Raw genomic sequence first — 23,895 nt, forward strand, 5'->3', positions numbered from 1 at the left:
TGGAGATATGTCTCTTGATTAAACTTAAAATATAAGCCATAACTATTAATCTAACCTGGGGCAGTGTTTGTAGAGGAATAAGACGGTGTTATTTACTGAGTCTGTAGATTGTGAAGGAGCAAAAATGGCCTTTAATAGAGTGATATATACTTCTTGTCATATGTGGGAGTTTAAAGAGAGTTTAAGGGTTATTGCGGATTATACCTGCGATAAATGCTGCTGGCTGCGAATCTTATCAGATCGAATGAATCGGTTGGAGAGACAGTTGGAAGCAATGAGGAATTTGCAACAGCAACAGTATGTGATGGATGGCAGTTATGGGGGGGGGGGATGTCTCAGATACAGTCACAGAGATGGGTTAACTCCAGGAAAGGTAAGAGAGGTCGGCAGTGAGTGTAGGTGTCTTGTATGGATATATCCATGTCAAACAGGTATGCTGTTTTGGAAAATGTAAGGGGTGATGGATTCTCAGGGGAACGTAGCATGAACAGCCAGGTTTCTGGTATGGAGACTGGCTGTAATGCAACGAGGGGTACGTTGGGTTCCAAGAGATCAATTGTGTTAGGGGATTCTCTAGTTCGAGGTACAGATAGATGTTTCTGTGGCCAGCAGCGACAAAGCAGAATGGTATGTTGCTTCCCTGGTGCCAGGATCAAGGATGTCTCAGAGAGGGTGCAGAATGTTCTCAAGGGTGAGAGAGACCAGCAGGAGGTCATTGTCCACATTGGAACCAACAACGTAGGAAGGGAAAAGGTTGAGATTCTGAAGGGAGATTACAGAGAGCTAGGCAGAAATTTTAAAAAGAAGTCCTCGAGGGTAGTAATATCTGGATTACTCCCAGTGTTACGAGCTAGTGAGCGCAGGAATAGGAGAGTAGAGCAGATGAATGCTCTAGTAAGGTTGGGGTGGGTCCCAGGGAGATAGTGAGGGAAGATTTCAATCTGAGACTGGTACAGTTGAGAACAGAAGTGAATCAAACAGTCAGGGCAGGCAGGGACAAGGCAGGACTAATAAATTAATCTGCATTTATTTCAATGCAAGGGGCCTAACAGGGAAGGCAGATGAACTCAGGGCATGGTTAGGAACATGGGACTGGGATATCATAGTAATTACAGAAACATGGCTCAGGGATGGGCAGGACTGGCAGCTTAATGTTCCAGGATACAAATGCTACAGGAAGGATAGAAAAGAAGACAAGAGAGTAGGGAGGGTGGCATTTTTGATAAGGGATAGCATTACAGCTGTGCTGAGGGAGGATATTCCTGGAAATACATCCAGGGAAGTTATTTGGGTAGAACTGAGAAAGAAGAAATGGATGATCACCTTATAGGGATTGTATTATAGACCCCCTAATAGTCAGAGGGAAATTGAGAAACAAACTTGTAAGGTGATCTCCGCTATCTGTAAGAATAATAGGGTAGTTATGGTAGGGGATTTTAACTTTCCAAACATAGACTGGAACTGCCATAGTGTTAAGAGTTTAGATGGAGAGGAATTTGTTACATGCGTATAAGACAATTTTCTGATTCAGTATGTGGATGGACCTACTAGAGAAGGTGCAAAGCTTGACCTACTCTTGGGAAATAAGACAGGGCAGGTGACTGAGGTGTCAGTGGGGGAGCACTTTGGGGCCAGTGACCATAATTCTATTAGATTTAAAATAGTGATGGAAAAGGATAGACCAGATCTAAAAGTTGAAGTTCTAAATTGGAGGAAGGCCAATTTTGATGGTATTAGGCAAGAACTCTCGAAAGCTGATTGGGGCAGATGTTCGCAGGTAAAGGGATGGCTGGAAAATGGAAAGCCTTCAGAAATGAGATAACGAGAGTCCAGAGAAAGTATATTCCTGTTAGGGTGAAAGGAAAGGCTGGTAAATTTAGGGAATGCTGGATGACTAAAGAAATTGAGGGTTTGGTTAAGAAAAAGAAGGAAGCATATGTAAGGTATAGACAGGATAGATTGAGTGAATCCTTAGAAGATTATAAAGGAAGTAGGAATACACTTAAGAGGGAAATCAGGAGGGTAAAAAGGGGCCATGAGATAGCTTTGGCAAATAGAATTAAGGAGAATCCAAAGAATTTTTACAAATACATTAAGGACAAAAGGGTAACTAGGGAGAGAATAGGGCCCCTCAAAGATCAGCAAGGCAGACTTTGTGTGGAGCTGCAGAAAATGGTAGAGATACTAAATGAGTATTTTGCATCAGTATTTACTGTGGAAAAGGATGTGGAAGATATAGATTGTAGGGAAATAGATGGTGACATCTTGCAAAATGTCCATATTACAGAGGAGGAAGTACTGGATGTCTTGAAAAAGGTAAAGGTGGTTAAATCCCCAGGACCTAATCAGGGTGGAAACAGGCCCTTCAGCCGAACAAGTCCACACCGACCTTCTGAAGAGCAACACACCCATACCCATTCCCCTACATTTACCCCTTCACCTAACACTACAGGCAATTTAGCTTGGCCAAATCACCTAACCTACACATTTTTGGACAGTGGGAGGAAACCAGAGCACCCAGAGGAAACCCATGCAGACACGGGGAGAATGTGCAAACTCCACACAGTCGTCTAAGGCTGGAATTGAACCCGGGTCTCAGGCGTTGTGAGGCAGCAGTGCTAACCACTGTGCCGCCCTGAGTGTACCCTAGAACTCTGTGTGAAGCTAGAGAAGTGATTGCTGAACATCTTGCTGAGATATTTGTATCATCGATAGTCACAGGTGAGGTGCCAGAAGACTGGAGGTTGGCTAACGTGGTGCCACTGTTTAAGAAGGGTGGTAAGGAGAAGCCAGGGAACTATAGACCAGTGAGCCTGACGTCGGTGGTGGGCAAGTTGTTGGAGGGAATCCTGAGGCACAGGATGTACATGTATTTGGAAAGGCAAGGACTGCTTAGGGATAGTCAACATGGCTTTGTGCGTGATTGAATTTTTTGAGGAAGTAATAAAGAGGATTGATGAGGGCAGAGCGGTAGATGTGATCTATATGGACTTAAGTAAGGTTCCCCATGGGAGACTGATTAGCAAGGTTAGATCTCATAGAATACAGGGAGAACTAGCCATTTGGATACAGAACTGGCTCAAAGGTAGACGACAGAGGGTGGTGGTGGAAGGTTGTTTTTCAGACTGGAGGCCTGTGACCAGTGGAGTGCCACAAGGACCAGTGCTGGGTCCTCTATTTTTTGTCATTTACATAAATGATTTGGATGTGAGCATAACAGGTACAGCTAGTAAGTTTGCAGATGACACCAAAATTGGAAGTGTAATGGACAGTGAAGAGGGTTACCGCAGATTACAACAGGATCTTGACCAGATGGGCCAATGGGCTGAGAGGTGGCAGATGGAGTTTAATTCAGATAAATGCGAGGTGCTGCATTTTGGGAAAGCAAATCTTAGCAGGACTTATACACTTAATGGTAAGGTCCTAGGGAGTGTTGCTGAACTAAGAGACCTTGGAGTGCAGGTTCATAGCTCCTTGACAGTAGAGTCGCAGGTAGATAGGATAGTGAAGAAGGCATTTGGTATGCTTTCCTTTATTGGTCAGAGTATTGAGTACAGGAGTTGGGAGGTCATGTTGCGGCTGTACAGGACATTGGTTAGGCCACTGCTGGAATATAGTGTGCAATTTTGGCTCCTTCCTATCGAAAAGATGTTGTGAAACTTGATAGGGTTCAGAAAAGATCTACAAGGATGTTGCCAGGGTTGGAGAATTTGAGCTATAGGGAGAGGCTGAACAGGCTGGGGCTGTTTTCCCTGGAGCGTCAGAGGCTGAGGGGTGACCTTATCGAGGTTTACAAAATTATGAGGGGCATGGATAGGGTAAATAGGCAAAGTCTTTTCCCTGGGGTGGGGGAGTCCAGAACTAGAGGGCATAGGTTTAGGGTGAGAGGGGAAAGATATAAGAGAGACCTAAGGGACAATGTTTTCACACAGAGAGTGGTACATGTATGGAATGAGCTGCCAGAGGAAGTGGTGGAGGCTAGTACAATTGCAACATTTAAGAGGCATTTGGATGGGTATATGAATCAGAAAGTTTGGAGGGATATGGGCCGGGTGCTGGCAGGTGGGACTAGATTGGGTTGGGATATCTGGTCGGCATGGACCAAAGGGTCTGTTTCTGTGCTGTATATCTCTATGACTCTCTAATGTTCAGGGATGTGTAGGTTGGCTGCATTAGTCAGGGGAAAATATCGGAAAAATGTGATTGGGATTGGGTCTAGGTGGGTTGCTTTGCAGAGGGTCAGTGTGGGCTTGTTGAGCCGAAGGGCCAGCTTCCACACTATAGGGATTCTATGATATTGTTCATTTCATTTCACCTCCAATTGAATACAGCACTTGGATTTCAGTGCTGTTGTTTCTATTAATGTGTGTCATTGATTGTAAGGTATTTTGAGGTATTCAGTGATTATGAAAAGGGCTATGTTAATATATGGAGTGTCTGTTCCCAATTCAATAATGGCCGCAGTGATCTGTCTGTGCATGCACAATCTCAGCTAGGCGGTCATGTCAGCATAACATTAAATTTTAAACTGGCTGTCAGATCCAGATCTAGAAAACAAAGTAACAATTGTAAGTAGTTTGTAAATTTATTAGTAGGTGAGGCCTCTAATAAAAAGGCTGACTAATTATCAAACAATGTTGCACTGCATCTGTATACAGGCCGGACTTTTAACTGTCCTCAGAGCAGCAAGTTGCAAAGAAATGTACATACTGATTATAATTGATGTGCTTTCCTGGATTTACAAAAGTTAATGCGATCACTTATTGCTGTCTGGTTGCTTATTTTCTGATTGAATTTTTTTTTAGCACAACAGAAATGTTAGTTTTTACTTTATTCAGGCTCTCCTTTCACAAATACAAACTGTATGTTCCACCTTACACTGGAATTGCTTATAAAAATACAGCCATAAATGTCTGACACTTTTCTCTCACTATAGATATCTGATTTGTTGAAGTCATTGGAAGGTAAGCTTGAGCTGAAATTATAATGACTGACTGATTAGCTCTGGCTTTTTTTTATGCTCCCTCTGAAGTAGGAATGAAAGTTCAGCTGTTCCAAATCTGACAACATAGAATCAAATGTTGTGGCTTCCAACTCCATTTTAATTTAGCCTCCTCCTGTTTTCCGTCCCTCTTCCTCACCTTTGAAGTTTTGCATTGCCTTCAACAGAGTTTGCTCCTAAACTATTTAATTGGAAAATATTTTTGATTTACTGATAATGGTTAATAGTTAGGAAAAAGAAACAGGGATGGTTTGGGGATAGGAAAAGAAACATTCGGTTGTGCATAACAGCACTTCTGGATACAGAAAAGAAGTGAAATGGTGCAGCTTATGGAGTTCCTGGGGTTCAGTGGTAGTGTCCCTAACTCTAACTCAGGAGGATCAGGTTCAAGTCCCACTTGCTCCAGAGCGGTGTAATAACATACCTGAGCAGGCTGATCAGCAAATATCAATTTAAGGTCGCTTGTGGTGCAGTGGTATTGTCCCTACCTCTAACCCAGGAAGCTCAGGTTCAAGTCTCACCTGACTGGAATAACATCTCTGAAGAGGTGAATCAGAAAATATTGCAATGCTATAGTTCAGAATATTGAGTACTAATGGGATTCTCTTTTAGATTGAAATTTCAAATCACCAATTGAAATATTAAAAATCCACCAAAATAATCGAGACTTCAGTTTTCTACATAATGCAAAATCTCATTTACAGTAAGACATGTTTAATATTTAATTTACTGGATCAGGATTAGTCAGACCTGAATCCACCAAGATCACACATTTGTGCTGGATATGTCCTGTCCTACTTGCTGCGTATAAACAAAAAGACCAAAATGTTACACTTTGTTGAAGAATTGCACAAGAATTAAATTATATTTTATTTGAAAAACCTACAAACTTCTGCTTATTTATAGTAATGGATATTCCACCATCCTCTTTATTCATGTTTTCCCTAATTTGCCAAATCTGCAATGTAATTGTCAATGGTTTTTAATTGTCTTACTTGTCTGGAGGGGGAAGGCTTGACCATTACATACATTGAAGATCTGGGCAATATGGGCTTCTTGATGTTGACACCACTGGTAAATGATGGGTAAATGAATAGGAAGGATTTCGAGGGATATAGGTCAAATGCTGGCAAATGGGACAAGAATAATTTAGGATATCTGATCAGCATGGATGAGTTGGACGGAAGGGTCTGTTTCTGTGCTGTACATCTCGATGTTTGGACTAAGTTTATAATTAGATGAGGAGTTAAGTGGCCCTGATGGAATCCAAGCTCAGTGCCAGTGAGCAGATTTTCCTGGGTATAACACTATTAAAGACACTTTCTAAATTGCTGATGATTGAGAGTACACTAATGGGGTGGTGATTCATCAGATTGGAGTTTTCCTGCTTTGAGTGGAGAGGACACTCCTGACAATTTTCCACATTGTTGATTAGATGCCAGTGTTGTAGCTAACAGTTTAGCTGTGACTTGGCTAGCTTGGAGCACAATTCTTCAGTACTGTTGTTGGATTATGTGCAATATTCAATGCCTTCAATATTGTGATACTCAGGACCTAAGGAAGATGCATCATTCACTCGACAGTTCTGGCTGGAGATTAATGCCAATGCTTCAGAGTTGTTTTTTGTATCAACATGTAGGTCTCTCCCACTATTGAGGAATAATTCTGTAGTGTGTTAGATATTTAACTGTTTACCACCATTCATGATGGATGGGACAGGCTACGTGTCCTTGAGAGGGTGCCGGGAAGATTGGCCGGGATACCTATAGCGAAGAGGAAATTCAGTTTTAAGATCAAGTTGGAGAAGCTGGGGTTGATTTTCTTGGAGCAAAGCAAATTGAGGGGGAATTTGATAGAGAATAACCAAATTACTGACTAATTTAGAGAAAGTAGACAAAGAACAGCTTTTTTTCATTCACTGAAGGCACAAGGATTTACGGAAATGGATTTAGGATTTGGGCAAGAAATGCATGAACTGTTTTACTCAGCAGGTGGAATGACTTACAACTTGCTGTCTCAGAGAATGGTGGAAACAGACAATCAATAATTTTAAAATGAAAATTGGTGGGGACTTTGAAAAATCTTTTTCCAGAGATTGAACAGAGAACAGGATTGATTGGATTGTTTTATCAGGAGCCGGCATGGACTCAATGGGTTGAATAACTTCAATATCAGGGGCTACAGGAACAAGTCAGAGTTGGGAATTCTGCAGCGAGTAACTCACTTTCAGGCTCCTCAAAGTCTTTCTACCATTCACCAGGCATAAGCCAAGCTGGAATGATCTCCACTTGAGTGCAACACCTACACGTAAGATGCTAAACACCATCCAGGACAATGCAGTCCACTTGATCAGGACCTATTCATCATATTTAACAATCCCTCCCTCTGCCACAGTGTGCACTGTGTAATTATACAGAATGCCCTGCAGTAACTTGCCAAGACTTCAATGACAGCACCTTCCAAAGCTGTGATCTCTGCCATGTAGAAAGACATTTGAATAGATACAAATTCAAGTCACATACCATTCTGACTTGGAACCATATCTCTGTTCCCTCATCATCACTGGGTCAAAATCTTAGAATTTCATCTCTAAAAACACAAGTGCAATTAGGGATTGCCAATAAATGTTGGACATGACAGAAATGCCAACATCCCATGGATGTATCATTAGCAATTAACACTATAAGACTGAGATGTTAATCCATTTTACGGCCACTGCTAACACCATAATTCGGAATGTCCTAACTTTCTCAGAGCACACATGATGATAGCTTGTTATTCAATTTCCAATTTTTTGCAGTAAATGTGCATGTTTCTTAAATTAATGAGAGCTCCCAATTGATGTACCAACAGACATTGTAAATATGGTTATGTTTCATAAGGTCAGCTTTTTAAATGATTTTCCAATGTTGGGAAGTTTCATTCTATACTTGATGTCTTCATTATCATCTGAGTCAGAAAGAAAATTGGGTACACAAATATAAATAAAAGAACATTAATTGACATACCTTTGTAAATAATGTTTCTCTTCTCCAATGAAGAGATTTTTCTCATAACCTCCTTTAAAATGGTTGATACGAGAAGAGCAGGGAAGTTTCTTTGGTTTTTAACAGAACCAGGGTTCCCCAGTCCTGGGATCAGTGAAGTTTGAGTGGCTCAGTTTGTGGCTTAAACATTACACACAGTGGTCTCTGAAATCACCCAGATATTTGAAGGTACTTTTTAAATACACTCTTTCTGGCTGTTCCTCACGCAGTCTTTTAAGTGCTTGGATCCCTTCACTGGGATGAACTAACAAAACAGAAACTTCGACTTTCCCTGGCCAAGATAATTTAAGTTTATATAGTAAAATCCATTTTGGTTGTCTATAACAGTTCCTGCTGAACCAGCTTTTAAAGCTGGGGTGTGGATCTGAGCTTGGAGATAGTCACCCCCATATCGCTTTGGGTAACCTTCAAAATCACTCATCTGCAGCATCACTTGTAACTGATCTCCCACACAAAGTCTTCGCAGAATTTAAAAGTACAAATTGACTGTGTGCTGGGTCGCTGCTTCTCCGAAAGGGCACAGCAGAAGTGGGTGGTTTTGGCCATTCGATCATTTTCAGAAGGAACATTTCCTCTGATCTTTCTTCTGGAATGAAGCTGTGATTCTGGTAACCACATTGCACCAGCTTGTCTGTGTGACCAATGGAGATTCCTGGTTTCCACTTTGTGCCTCATGGTGTGATTAAAATTTGGAACTGGATATCTCCTCCATTTGGATTCAGATCCAGATCCAATAACCTGATGTTTATCACGCTATGAAGGGAAAAAAAGCATTTTCAATGAATATCTTTTCCATTGCTGTGTCACACATGTTAATTCCCAGCAAAACACCCTCCTTCAGTCATAGGTTCATCGAGATGTACAGCATTGATACAGACCCTTTGGCCCAACTAGTCTATCTACACCTGATATCGTAAATTAATTTTATCCCAATTGCCAGCGCTTGGCCCATATTCCTCTAAACCCCTCCTGTTCATAGACCCATCCAGATTCATTTTAAATGTTGTCATGTAAATCCTGTCCCTAAAAAATCTTCTCAAATAATTTCCAGACCGCTGATGTAAGGCTCAGCGGCCAATAATTTCCTGGATTATCCCTGCTGCATTTATAGAGATGAACAGCACTGAATAATTCTGTTCACATCACAAGATTCTTCAGAATTGTGGCATCGTAATTAGGGGGTTATATACTTTAATGAAACAGTGAGCACTGAGTAAGTTATATATCCAAACTGCAGCTCACAGCAAGAGAGAAAACAAGTCATTAGAAAGTCTGTCTAATGACTTCTGAACAGAACAATTAGTCGGGGGCATTTCCAGTTTAAGCAGAGTTAGTCTCAGCATCTCAGCACCTGAAAGTTGGCTCAGTGGTTAGAACTGCAGCCTCGCAGCTGCCCAGAGACGGGGTTCAATTCCACCCTCAGGCAACTGTCTTATGGAGATTGTACATTCCTCCCGTGTCGATGTGGGTTTCCTCCCATAGTCCAAAGATGTGCATGTAGATGGACTGTCCATGCTAAATGGCCCGTCCATGCTAAATGGCCCATAGGGTCTAGGGATGTGCAGGTTAGGTGGACTGTCCATGGGAAATGGCCCATAGTGTCTAGGGATGTGCAGGTTAGGTGGACTGTCCATGCTAAATAGCCCATAGTGTCTAGGTATGTGCAGATTAGGTGAACTGTCCATGCTAAATGGCCCATAGGGTCTAGGGATGTGCAGGTTAGGTGGACTGTCCATGCTAAATAGCCCATAGGGTCTAGGGATGTGCAGGTTAAGTGAATTAGCCATGGGAAATGCAGGGTTACAGGGACAGTATAGGGGTTTAGGTCTGGGTGGGATGCTCTTCAGAGAGTCAGTGTGGACTTGATGGGCTGAATCGCCTGCTTTCACTTTGCAGGGATCCCATGAAATAAGCAGGGTAGCTAAAAATTATATCTGCAAAGTTGATCAGGATAGTTCCTTCAGGGAACACTAATAAATTATATTTTTCAAAATATATACAGATTTCTTAAGGCATTGAAATAAAAAAAAGACAGATGACAGAAAGCTGAAGAACAGTCCTTTTGGACTCAAATGCTAACTCAGTTTCTCTCTCCAGACCAGATACTACAATGACCTTGTGCTGAGTTTCTCCAGCACTTTGTTTTAAATTCTTATTGTATTCCTGGGAACAGCATAATGTCACCTCAGCTGAGAAATTGTTTCCTTTCTCTCTCTCTGAGAAACACACAACACGTAAACAGTCCCTCGAAATGTTGAGGTCTCTGGACTTCAGGTGAGTTGGTGCTCTGCATGATGTAGATGTACGACTCTGCATGATGTAGATACACTGAAGCCATGCTGTGTATGGTGTATGAGGTTAATGCTGTATGAGGTCAGGCGAATATGCCGCGGCGAATCGTCACCAACCCTAGTAGACATACTGGTGTGCTTTGAAATGCGATAAGGTTAGGGTTAGGAGAAAGTGAAGACTGCAGATGCTGGAGAGTCAGAGTTGAAAAGGGCGGCACTAGAAAAGTACAGCAGGTCAGGCAGCATCTGAGGAGCAGGAGAGTCAACATTTCGGGTATAAGCTCTTCATCAGGAATATGAAGGACTTATGCCCGAAACATCAATCCTCCTGCTCCTGGGTTGCTGCCTGACCTGCTCTGCTTTTTCGACGTGGATTAGGGTTGGGGTACAAATATTTGGGCTGCAAATGCTGGTCACAACAATTTCCACCTTATGGTTTATCTGGAAAATTGCACAGACATCTCATTGAAGCAGAAGTTATTGCTGGCCACAACAAACACAGTATTTATGTGACCTGCAAGGGTACTGTAGGATGGAGAACTGGATCCCTCTCCACATGTACTGTAAGCATTATGATGTACATTACTGTACGGAATGATAACTTTCATGGTTGGTATGGGGATGAAATGGAAGGGATGAAGAATGCATTGAGCCCTCCCAATATAGAACTATGTGTTTGTCACTTAGTCAGTACAGCTCCTCTACCAAGTAAGTATCTATCACAAAGAGCCATGATAATACTGTCCAAAAGTCCTCTGTTTAGGATATGCCAGCACAGGGTATGTTCACTTCCTTTACTTCTCAACACAGTTAAATGCTCACAAGAATGATGGATCCAGCCACACGCTACCTTGCAGAGGGAGGCAGAGCAGAGCACCAGCAAGCTCAGGAGCAGCAACAAGATGCTATGGAGGCTTAAAGACTCCGGCACAGGACAAGGTCACAACAAGGATGCGTCAGGAGCACATTATGGCGAGGTGGTGATGTCGTGCTAAGGTGTATCTAGTAATCCAGTACACCAAGCTAATGTTCTGAAGACATGGAATCAAATCCCACTGTGGCAGATGGTGAAAATAAAAATCTGGAATGAAAAGCTAGTGAAGTGGGTGTCGGCACAGGGTAGCATTACACTTGGCACATGGACACACAAGATGGTCCCTGAGCCATAATTGGGCCGCTTGACACACAAGATGGCTGCTAGACCACGATATGGAGAGAGACAGCAGAACAAACACAGATACTGCCTGGGGCCACCAGAATGCCAGCACAATGCACTCACAACCCAGTTGATTAGTTTAAGCTGGATGGGGGAGAGAATATACATGAGTAGCATATATTAACCACCGAAGTCTCTGGGTCCAGCGAACACCTTTGACAGAAATGCTAACTGTTTGATATGGACTCAATACAAAGTGCTAAAAGCCAGGGCTGCAGTAATCGTCCTTCTCAGGAAGAGCGATTAACACCCATTACCACAACAATGGACTTCCGCACAGACATTAAAACTGACAATGTCTGCGCTGAAACTGACAACGCTCACCCTGAAATTAACAAAGGCTGTGCTGGAACTGACAATTACTGCATCGAAACTATCAACGATTCTGCAATTTTTGCAGCAAACAAACTATGTTACAGAGACAATAACCTCATCACTGACCTTTTGTATCATAAAATGTATCAAAATATCTTGACTTGTGCTCTGGGTGGAGAAAAGACTCACAGCTGACCACTGTGCAGCTGGTTTCCTCTCTCCCCAGAGCTCCTGTATTTCCTTGTACAATAAATTCTGTCATTGAACCCCGACTCTGACTCCAAGGCTGGTAATTTACCCACCACACTAGTAACCACAGTTGATTGTTGTAAAAGCCCAATGGTTCCCTCTCTAAGGGAAGGAAATCTGCCTGACGTACTTGATCTGGCCTACTTTAGATCCACAGCATCAGGATGGATGCTTAATTGCCTTCTGGGTAATTCTGGGTGGACACTAAATGCTGACCTAGCCAACAACACCCACATCCCATGAACAAAGTTTTTAAAAATCCAGTTTTATTAACTGAATTTAATGTTGCTGGTTGCTATGGAGACAAATCAACCAAATCTCTTTAATTCAATCACAGAATGGGGGTGCTGATGCAAGGTCCACAACAATCCATCTTCCTGACCTGATGCAGTTGACGGGTGGCACAGTGTTAATGTCACTGGGCCAATATCTAGAGGCCTATCTCTTGGCTCCGTCAAGATGTGAGAAGAAGCTGTTAAGATATGTCAAAAAACCTGATGAGAGTTGTCAAGAGTTGTCAAAGCATGTTCTGTTCACAGCTGTCAAAGTGTGTTTCTTGATCAATAAGAGTGCTTTTTTTAAATAAACTATAGTCTGCAATGTTGCACTTTTCTCCCATGTGCTTCAGGAACAATGGGAAGGAGAGTTGGCATGGGAAGTTAAGTAGGAAAGTGTGGAAATATGGTTTGCCACCACCTGGTATGAAGGGCCAGAGGGGAATATGTTGGCAGAGGGAACATGAGGTGCCCTGGGAATGGGTTGGGGCAGATGCTGGTATAGAGGGAATGTGGCAGGGTTGGAGGGGTGGGGGGGGGGGCAAAGAGATTGATGGAAGGGCATAGCATGTCATAGAATGCATAAGGAGCAATGTACGATATGTAGAGAGCATGAATGGGACTCGGGACGTCTGTGGGGATGGGAGGGAGTGAAGAGCAAGGGCTGGGGGGTTACTTTATGTTTAATTATTTTCTTGTAACGTTTGAACAAAGTGCTGGAGACAAGTACATTTTGGAACATAGAAGTCTCCTCCTTTTTTCCTCAGGTCATCTGTTCCAACTGTCAAAAACTCTCTTCTCGGCCTGGTCCTGATTTTGCAACTTACACATGACCGACATTGTTATGGACCAGGCCAGACCTCTCAGAACATTTCAAGAAAGTAGCCCAGAGCCTAACTTTTCTAGTTGTTTTCAGGAGGTGTAAAGTGGATACTCTAGGTGAGAGTCAACTGCTCAAACCACTTCGTTTTAAACAAAACAGATTTATTTACAAGATTACTGAATGAAACACAAAGAACAGCGAACAGAATAATGAGAGGGAGAGAGAGAGAGAGAGAGAGAGAGAGAAAACCCAGCCTGGGCCTAGCTTTTCCATGTTACTGCTAAAAAAAAAACACCAAACCAGAGAAAAGCTGAGCTGGGAGAGCTGACCACACCTCTTTCATTGTACATGTCTTGTTTTAAAACTTGAAAGCCTTCTGCCTGAGGCAGTATCAGTTAGCTATTATCCAATTGGCCCTTCAACCTCCAGATCTTTTGGAGTCTGTCATTTACAACTTTTCTGAAAAAAAAGGATTGCATAACCTCGTTAAAGGAGCAGCTTCGTGACACCTCCCCCCTTACAAAAAAATGAACCATCAATGTCCAAAGATAGCTTCATTTTAAAACCTCTTTTAAATTTTGTTAATACTCTAAAAGACACAAATAAATTGCATTGACTGCAAACACGTAAACATACACAACTACATTCCATTTCAGTCTGTTGTACTCCTGCCCCCGAACGCCTTTTGTCATTTGTCCTTGAGTCTTGACAATGTGTCCTGCCACATGCACGATTTTCAAACTGAATAAATGGAGCTTGGTGTTACAGCCAAACAATCTGGCATTTTTGTCTTTAAATTTCTCCACAAGCTTCAATGGTTTATCATCAGTATATATGATTATTAGCAATAAGGTCTCTGAGACAAACACTGAAATGTTGTAATGCCAACACCAAGCTTTAGGACTCCTTCTCAACCATCGAATATTTCTGCTGATCAATGTCCAACTACCTGGAGAAATAAACGCTAAGTCTTTCTTTCTTCTTGTTATCTTATTGCAATAGCACAGCACTGACACCCACATCACTTACATCGATAGCCACCTTGAATGACTTTGTGTAATTCGGTGTGGCTAATACTGGGGCAATGATTAATACACCTTACAGGCTGTCAAATGTCTTTGGACAGTCTGCTATCCACTGAAACTTCTTGCCTTTATTTATCAATCAGTAAGTCGAGCAGCTACACTGCTAAAATTTGGTACAAATTGTCAAGAAAATCCATTCCATCCCAGGAACTACAGCATGGGAAACTCCCCAGTTACCTTGGTTTTTGCATCCCCGGGGCCATTTGTCCATGTCGAATAACATGGTCCAGGAAGGTGACTTGGCCTTTGGCAAATTCACTTTTAGCTAGGTTTATCACCAAACCTGCCTTCCAAAAGTCGATTAAACAAGTCTGATAAATGTTGTAAATGTTCCTTCCATATGTGACTACAAAATCACCAGGTCATCAATATAAACTACACAGTTGGGTAATCCAGAAATGGCCTTATTGGTGAGTCTCTGAAAAGTGGCTGGCACATTTTTCATACCAAATGGCATGACTTTAAACTGATATAGTCCATTTGGCATTACGAAAGTCAAAATTGCTTTTGCTCTTTCTGACAAAGGTATCTGCCAGTATCCTCTGGACAAGTCCAACTTAGAAATATAAGTTGCTTGTCCCACAGTCACAACACAGTCTCCCAAGTGTGGAATCGGATATGCATCAGTCTTTGTAATTGCATTGACTTTGCGATGATCCACACACAAACGTTGGATATCACCTGGTTTTGGCACCATTACTATAGGTGTGCTCCAGTCACTGTAACTCACTTCGATTATGTCATCTTGGAGCACGCGTTCAATGTCCTTTGGAACTTGTGCCAAATTTAGTGGTTATGCCTATAAGCATATTGCTTAGTCGGAACAGCATCTCCTATATCTAGATCATGCATAATTAGGTTAGTACTTCCCAGCTTATTTCCACTTATCTCTCCATGTGATAGTAATAACTCTTTCAGGTCATTTCGATTTTCTGTGGGAAGGTAACTCAATAGTTTATCCCAAATTTTCCTCATTTTCCAATTTAATTTGAGGACTCTCCAGTTCAGAATCCTCTGAACTTGGTTCCAACACAGACGGAAGAATCAGTAACACATTCTTCTTTTGGTTTCTTTCCCTGTCAAAATACCTGTTGAGCACATTCACATGACACACTCTGAGATTTATTTCTGTCTGGAGTACCTATCAAATAGTTCACCTCACTCAATTTCCTTTCAAATTGATAAGGTCCACTAAACCTTGCTTTTAAAGGTTCACCTATCACTGGAAGTAACACTAATACCTTATCCCCGATGGCAAAATTTTTAATTTCTTGTCTGCTTCCTGTTTCATTGTATGCTGTGATACTTTTACATGCTGTCTGGCCAACTCCCCAGCATTATTTAATCATTCCTTAAAAATTTGACACTTTTTAAATATGGTCTCTGAACTCTGACTAACCAATTTCTCCTAAGTCATTTTTAATGGTCCTCTCACTTCATGCCCGAAAACAATTTCAAATGGACTGAATTCGGTTGTTTTGTTTGGTGCATCTCTGATTACAAAAAGCACAAATGGAATTCCCTTATCCCAATCATCTGGATAGTCTTGACTACAAGCCCTCAACATGGTCTTTAATGTCTGATGCCACCTTTCTAGCACTTCCTGTGATTCTGGATGGTACGGAGTAGATTTGAAGCTGTCCATAACTTCCTGGAATAATTTTGATGAGAAATTTGACCCTTGATCGGATTGTATCTCTGTCAGTAGGCCGTATCTAGTGTACAATTTGAGTAATTTCTCTAGCAATTTTTGGAAGCTCTGGAAATAGATAAGAGCCCTTGGCCAGATGGGATTTATCCTCAGATTCTCTGGGAAGCCAGGGAGGAGATTGTAAAGCCTTTGGCTTTGATATTTATGTCATCAGGAATAGTGCCAGAAGACTGGAGGATAACAAATGTTGTTCCCTTGTTTAAGATGGGGAGTCAGAACAGAACACTCCTGGCAATTATAGGCCAGTGAGCTTTCCTTTGGTTGTGGGTAAGGTGTTGGAAAAGGTTAAGAAATAGGATTTATAATCATCTGGAAAGGAAAAATTTTATTTGGGAGAGTCAGCACGGTTTTGTGAAGGGTATGTTATGCCTAACTACCCTCATTGTGTTCTTCGAGAAGGCGACCAGACAGGTGGATGAAGGTGAAGCATTTGGTGTGATGTATATGGACTTCAGTAAGGTGTTTGATAAGGTTCCACATGGTAGGCTATTGCACAAAATACAGAGTTTCGGGATTGAAGGTGATTTACTGGTTTGGATCAGAAATTGGTTAGCTGAAAGAAGACAGAGGGTGATGGTTGATGGGAAATGTTTATCTTGGCTCTCAGTTACCAGTGGTGTGCCACAAGGATCTGTTTTGAGCCATTGCTGTTTGTCATTTTTATAAATGATCTGGTTGTGGGCAGATTAAATTTGCAGATGACACCAAGGATAGTGCTGAAGGATGTTGTGGGTTACAGAGAGGCATAGCTGGAATGAGAAGTGGCAAATCGAGTTTAATGCGAAAAAGTGTGAGGTAGTTCACTTCAGAAGAAGTAACAGGAATGCAGAGTACTGGGCTAATGGTAAAATCCTTGGCACTGTAGATGAACAGAGAGATCTCAGTGTCTGGGTGCATAAATCACTGAAAGTTGCCACCTATGTTGATCGGGTTGTTAAGAAGATGTATGGCGTGTTGGCGTTTATTGGTAGGGGGATTGGGTTTTGGAGCCACAAGGTCATGCTTCAGCTGTACAAGACAGTGGTAAGGCCACACCTGGAATACAGTTCTGGTCACCACATTATAGGAAGGATGTGGAAGCTTTGGAAAGCATTCAGAGGAGATTTACTAGGATGTTGCCTGGTATGGAAGGAAGGTCTTAGGAAAGGCTGAGGGAACTGAGGCTGTTTTTGCTGGAGAAAAGAAGGTTGAGAGGTGACTTAAATCGAGACATATAAGATAATCAGAGGGTTAGATTAGTGTGGACAGTGTGAGCCTTTTTCCTCGGATGGTGAAGGCTAACACAAGGGGACATATTTTTAAATTGAGGGGTGATAGATTTAGGATAGGTATCAGGGGTAATTTCTTTACTCAGAATAGTAGGGGTATGGAACGGCCTGCCTGCAGCAGTAGTAGACTCGCTGACGTTAAGGGCATTTAAATGGGCATTGGACATACATATGAATAATAATGGAACAGTGTAGATTAGATGGGCATCAGATTAATTTCACAGGTCAGCGCAACATCGAAGGCCGAAGGTCGTGTACTGCATTGTAATGTTCTATGTTCTAATCCTTTTAGCTGTGATATTGCATAATGGGATGGCATCTGGAAATCCAGGTGACAGATCTATTAATGTTAACAAATACTGATTCCCACTTTTTGTTTGAGGTAGAGTACCTATGCAATCAAGTAAGACACTTGTAAAAGGTTCCTCAAATGCAGGAATAGGTATTTCAGGAGAAGGATAGAAAAGTAAGTAAATATTGAACTCTGGATCTCAGACCTCATTGGATGCCCTGCCCATGAGCCCAAAGATTTGCAACTCGAGAATCAGACAATATGACTTGGAAACTCAATGAACACAATTCATTTATAGCCATTCCTCCTCATGAGTGAGAGTTACATTGCTGAGAACCCCCACGAATGATGAAATTTGCAAGTGCGGAGCCCATTAAAAAAAGGTTAAAATGGGTTAAAAATCATGAATGTGTGAGTTCTGCCCGCGGATGTTGAATTTTGTTGTTACTCACTTTTTCCCACAAATAGGAGAATTTGCAAGGAGTTATCTAGCAGATACAGAGGATTTAGTGTACTTTCAAAATGTTGATTACTCCATTCTACATACCTTGAGAAAATATAAATTCATAATCAGCAGCAACAGAGCTATCAACATTAGCATTGTCAAATGGCACTGACGCGCTGAGAAAGGAAAAATGGTATTTTTTGTGTCTTGTTCATCCATAAGTGAAAGGTCAATGTGTACTCGTACTGTGTAAACCTGCAGCAAAGAAAACCTTAATTTAATATAAACATCTGTCATTGGGAAATATTGAGTCTATTATAAAGGAGGAATATGACAGAACATTTAGAAGTACACCATATAATCAAGCAGAGTCAGCATGGCCTCATGAAGGGGAAAGTATGCCTGATTAATTTATTAGATTTCTTTGAGGAGGTACTAAGCAGGCAAGATAAAGGGGAATCAGCAAATGTATTATATTTTCTACTTGTCACTTATCACTGCATAACTTATCTTCTTTACTTATTTTCTCTCTCCTTCGTCATTCGGGGAGCTCTGGAATTGTTTATAATACATTTCTCACTTGAGGGGATATATCTGAACTGAACCCAAACCATTTCCTCTTTGAAGCAATCCCCATGTTCAGTTACAATTGTTCACACCAATTTCTCATTCCAGTCAAGCCTGCCCAGCTCTGACCTCACTATATTGAAGGCCACTCTCTGCCAATTGAATCTTCTTACCATGGATCCATGCTTGTTATTCTCCGTCACCAGGAGGAACCTGATGATTCGATGTTCACTGTCTCCTAAATGTTCCCGAACTAACACACCATTTGGCTCACCGGATTTCCTAGAAACAGGTCCAACAGTGCATTCTTTGTTGTGGCAATGGATACATACTTTAAACTAAAATACTAAAATACTACCAAAGATTTAAACATTATCTTTTTATTCCTTCCTCTTAAATTATTCAAAATGGTTCCAGATTGTGGCAAAATTGAAAAGAACTTCTCAGTGTACTTTATTGTTCTTCTCACTGTATGATACATGTGACAATAAATAATCCATTCATTCACAAACTCTCTTGAAGACAATCTAGGAGCACTTGCTCTTTATTGTTCCCTACAGTACCAGTCTATATTTGACTAACTATATACTCATTAATGCTGGCCTCTCTCTGTAATTCCCCAGCAGATTTATTCCTCTGCATCTTTTCCACTAATTTATGGTCTATAGACTACATCTAGCAATGTAATAATACCGGTTACTTCCATAGCCAAATTGATTTTTCCTTGAATTCTCTGAGACAGCATTTCTTTCCACCATACAATGCACTGTCAGAGGAAACCTCTAAGGATTATTCATTGAAATGGAAACACTATTTTCAGTTGTATTGGTTAATTTTCTGAAGCATACAGGCAAACTTTTCTAAATTTGAGAAACCAGCCTGAGCTGACCTACATTCAATTTGAAAGGGTGCAGCAAAGTAATTTCATAAGGCCAATATGAATATTAGGAAAAAAATACCATGTTTAAAGCTCCCTGAGAAATTGCTCTCTTGGAAGAATTCAAAAATCCACTCCTATTTATAGTAAGAACCCATATTGACAACCAAAAGATTGGAACTACGAATCAGGCAGCAGAAATGACTGGCAATTATCTGATCTATACAACAAAAATTAAAATTGCTGTAAATGCTCAGCAGGTCTAGCAGCAGCTGTGGAGAGAAATCAGAGTTAACATTTCAGGTTCAATGTTCTGAGGATGGGAGCCAAAACATTTATTCTGATTTCTCTCCACAGATGCTGCCAGATTTGCTGAGCTTTTCCAGCAATTTCTACTTTTGTCACAATAACTAGACTGGTATTGTAGTGAAAATCGGGACCAGAAGAGCTCTTTGATGGCTGCTGTCAATCTTAGAATTATGGACTAAGTGACTTAAGTTTCACAATTAAAGCTGAGTTAGAAACCTTGGACTTTATACTGTAACTAATCATTCTGATGAGCACTACTGTAACTCATCTTCCAAAGAAAACAAGGCCTAAACCCAGTTTAGTAAGTTTGCTGAGAAATTGGTCAATTTGTGGAAACAAATACAGAAGCACAATGTTATTGTCTCGTATTTTATGTTTTTTTAAAAATTTCAGGTAACCGGTATCTTACATAATTCACAAACATCCTTGAATTGATATTTTCAATTATATTGTGCTGGAATTTTTATTTAAAACCACAAATAAATGTCAAATTATAACATTTCTGCTTGGCCTGTTCCTCTTCTCCAGTCTTTGAATTCATGTACATTTGAATATATGGTCTGAACCCAGAAGATATTCTTTGGTATGTGGCAATAGTTCATTTGTTGTCAGTCAAGTTCTAGATTTAACTGTACACACATCCCTGTAAAACCTACTAAAGGCAGAAGAAGGATAAAGACAAACATAATTTTGTGAAGGATGTGTGAATGACAAGAAAACTGAAGCTTGAAATAAGAAGAAAAAAAGATTAGATGTTAGCGTCCAGTATGTCTCAGAAACCTGGACAATGAATAGGAATCTGTGCAATAAAACATAGATCATTGAAATGTGGTTGGTGAAATACGTGCTTAAAACTACACATGTGAACCATAAGATAAATGAGGGGGTGGGTGAAATGATAAGAGAAAAAAGTACTCTGGAAAGTGGCATCCAGGAAAGAAAATGTCAGGATTCTGGCCGATTGATCCAAGTTGTAAAGCTACAAAAAAAATCATTTCCACATGGTAGAGTGGGCAGCAGAAAGTGGGAAGGAGCTTGGTAGATAATGGAGACGACAGAGCAGTTTCAGATGAGAGACGATGGTTTGTGAGGATAACACAATGCAGACAAGCCGGACATATTGTGATAAAAGATTTCCCAGTGGAAGGTGCAACAAACAGAACAGCGATAGTAAAATATATCTCCACAGAAATTGTACCATCTTCCTTTCACTAACCTACAAAGGGATCCCAGCAACTGTTAATGTTTGAAAACACCTGTTTTAAACTTGAAAGGGTTCAAAAAAGGATGTTGCCAGGGCTGGAGGATTTGAGCTATAGGGCAAGGTTGAATAGGCTAGGACTGTTTTCCCTGGAGCATCGGAGGCTGAGGGGTGACCTTATAGATGTTTATAAAATCACAAGGGGCAGAGATCGGATAAATAGGCAAGGTCTTTTCCCTGGAGTGGGGGAGTCCAGAACTAGAGGGCATAGGTTTCGGGTGAGAGGGGAAAGATATAAAAGAGAACTAAGGGGCAACTTTTTCATGCAGAGGGTGGTACGTATATGAAATGAGCTGCCAGAGGATGTGGTGGAGGCTGGTACAATTGCAACATTTAAGAGGCATTTGGATGGGTATATGAATAGGAAGGGTTTGGAGGGATATGGGACGGGTGCTTGCAGGTGGGACTAGATTGGTTAGGATAGCTGGTCGGCATGGATGAGTTGGACTGAAGGGTCTGTTTCCATGCTGTACATCTATATGACTCTAATAGAATTCAACTACACACACCCAGACTTTGGTTGGTGCGGATATCCTCAGCCACGGGGGGGTTGGGTTGGTTGGTGCGGGTGTCCACCAACCAACCCAACTGCCCCATGGCTGAACACTTTAACTCCCCCTCCCACTCCTCCAAGGACATCCAGGTCCTTGGCCTACTCGATCGCCAGACCCTGGCCACACGATACCTGGAGGAAGAGCGCCTCATCTTCCGCCTAGGAACCCTCCAACCACACGGGATGAATGTAGATTTCTCCAGCTTCCTCATTTCCCCTCCACCCACCTTATCTCAGTCCCAACCCCCGGATTCAGCACAGCCCTCTTGATGTGCAATCTTCTTCCCGACCTCTCCACCCCCAGCCCCTCTCCGGCCTATCACCCTCACCCTCGCCTCCCTCCAGGTATCGTATTCCCAGCGCCCCTCCCCCAAATTCCACCCCCCCCCCCCAACCTTTTATCTTAGCCTGCTTGGCACACCAGCCTCATTCCTGAAGAAGGGCTTATGCCCGAAACGTTGATTCTCCTGCGCCTTTCCAGCACCACACTTTTCAACTCTGGAGACACAAGAGAACCATCTCCGAAACCCAGTGTATCTTCGCAATTGCATTCGCTTTCAAACTGGCCAGGGAAACTATAACCATAGCCTCGGTTCTGGAAAAAGGTGGGAAATGATACATTCTCTGCTGTTATCTGGAATAACAATAAAATGGTTGCGATTTGCCTGGTATTGCTCCAGAGCTGAATGGCTCTTGATTTTGCTTTAGCCGAGAAAGGAGGCACTTGTGCCCTGATAGCTCCGAATGTTGCACCTATATTCCAGATAACTCTGAGAGTATTACTAATCTGGCTGACAATATCAGGAAGGATGTCAAAAAGATCTGACAACCTCCTCCCTCTGCTCTAAGGGATTGGGCCACTGGATGGCTAGGGTCCTTCGGGACCTCGATTGTGCAAGGACTCACAATGTTTGCGATTACTATTGTAGCTGTGTATGTTGTTTTCTCATTTATAAAATACTTTTGCCAACAGGCTGGTGTGAACCATCCCAACTAGGAGCCATGCCCTTCCGCAAGCTGCTCCAATATCTAAGAGACCCAAGTGGGATGATTGGATTAGATTAGATGACAGTGTGGAAACAGGCCCTTCGGCCCAACAAGTCCACACCGACCCGCCGAAGCGCAACCCACCCATACCCCTACATTTACCCCTTACCTAACACTACGGGCAATTTAGCATGGCCAATTCACCTGACCTGCACATCTTTGGACTGTGGGAGGAAACCGGAGCACCCGGAGGAAACCCACGCAGACACGGGGAGAATGTCCACACAGTCAGTCACCTGAGGCGGGAATTGAACCCGGGTCTCCAGCACTGTGAGGCAGCAGTGCTAACCACTGTGCCACCGTTCCGCCCGCAAAAGAATTGGGTGATTCTCTTTGAAAGGTCTCAGTTGAATTAAAAAGGGGGCGTGGGCATGGGACAGTGAGAAATTGTATTCTAGGTCCCTTCACTAAACCACTCACACGCACTTTAGGTCTATTTATTCATAACTCCTTTATTAACCCACTCACAAGCGAGCACCACATTTTTGTTTCTTTCATAACTCCCTGCTAAAACACAGTTTCATTCATTCATAAAACCGTGGTTCTGTAGTATAGTAAAATATACTAAAGTAAAAATAAGATAGTAAATAAAATTTAAACCAACCCTTTCTAATCAAAACAATCCTTTCAAACACGTCACTGCATTTTCACACCTTATCAGTGCTTGATATCTCTGAATAAGTATAGCGTTCAGAACAACACCATCTCTGCCCTCATGTCTGCACAAAACACTGCAATATCTTTATAATACACCGCACGTTGCCCTCGAAGCGGCTGCGGGGGGGACGAGACTGTCACACACCTCCTTCTGGAATGTGCCTATGCAGAGGAAGTCTGGAGAGGAATGCAGTGGTGTTTGTCAAGGTTCGTCCCGAGCAGCGCCGTGACGCGGGACTCCGTGCTCTACAGTCTGTTCCCCGGGACGCACACCGAGACAAACATCAACTGTGCCTGGAGGATCATCAACTCGGTGAAGGACGCTCTCTGGGCGGTCCGAAACCTGTTGATCTTCCAGCTGAAGGAGTTGACCCCGACTGAATGTTGCAGACTGGCACATTCCAAGGTCCAGGACTACGTGTTGAGGGACGCGCTGAAGCTTGGGGCAGCTGCCGCCAAGGCGCGGTGGGGAAAGACCACTGTGTAACATCTGCCTGCCTGAGAAGAACAGGGGGCCCACGCAGTCATTTGGGCTCCGCTGGCGTCTCAGCTAAATGTAATCGCACCAACCTGTGAATACGAATGATCACCCTGTTTCGATACGC

General features: G+C 42.2%; 1 pseudogene; it reads right to left on the reverse strand.

The window, feature by feature from the left end:
• Positions 1–4,535: 4,535 nt before the first annotated feature.
• LOC148148519 (NXPE family member 3-like) overlaps positions 4,536–23,895 on the reverse strand; it is a 34,519-nt pseudogene continuing 15,159 nt past the window's right edge.

Source organism: Chiloscyllium plagiosum, unplaced genomic scaffold (assembly GCF_037043375.1).
Source record: "Chiloscyllium plagiosum isolate Xiang-an unplaced genomic scaffold, Cpla_swu_hap1 HiC_scaffold_12, whole genome shotgun sequence".
Lineage (NCBI taxonomy): Eukaryota > Metazoa > Chordata > Chondrichthyes > Orectolobiformes > Hemiscylliidae > Chiloscyllium > Chiloscyllium plagiosum.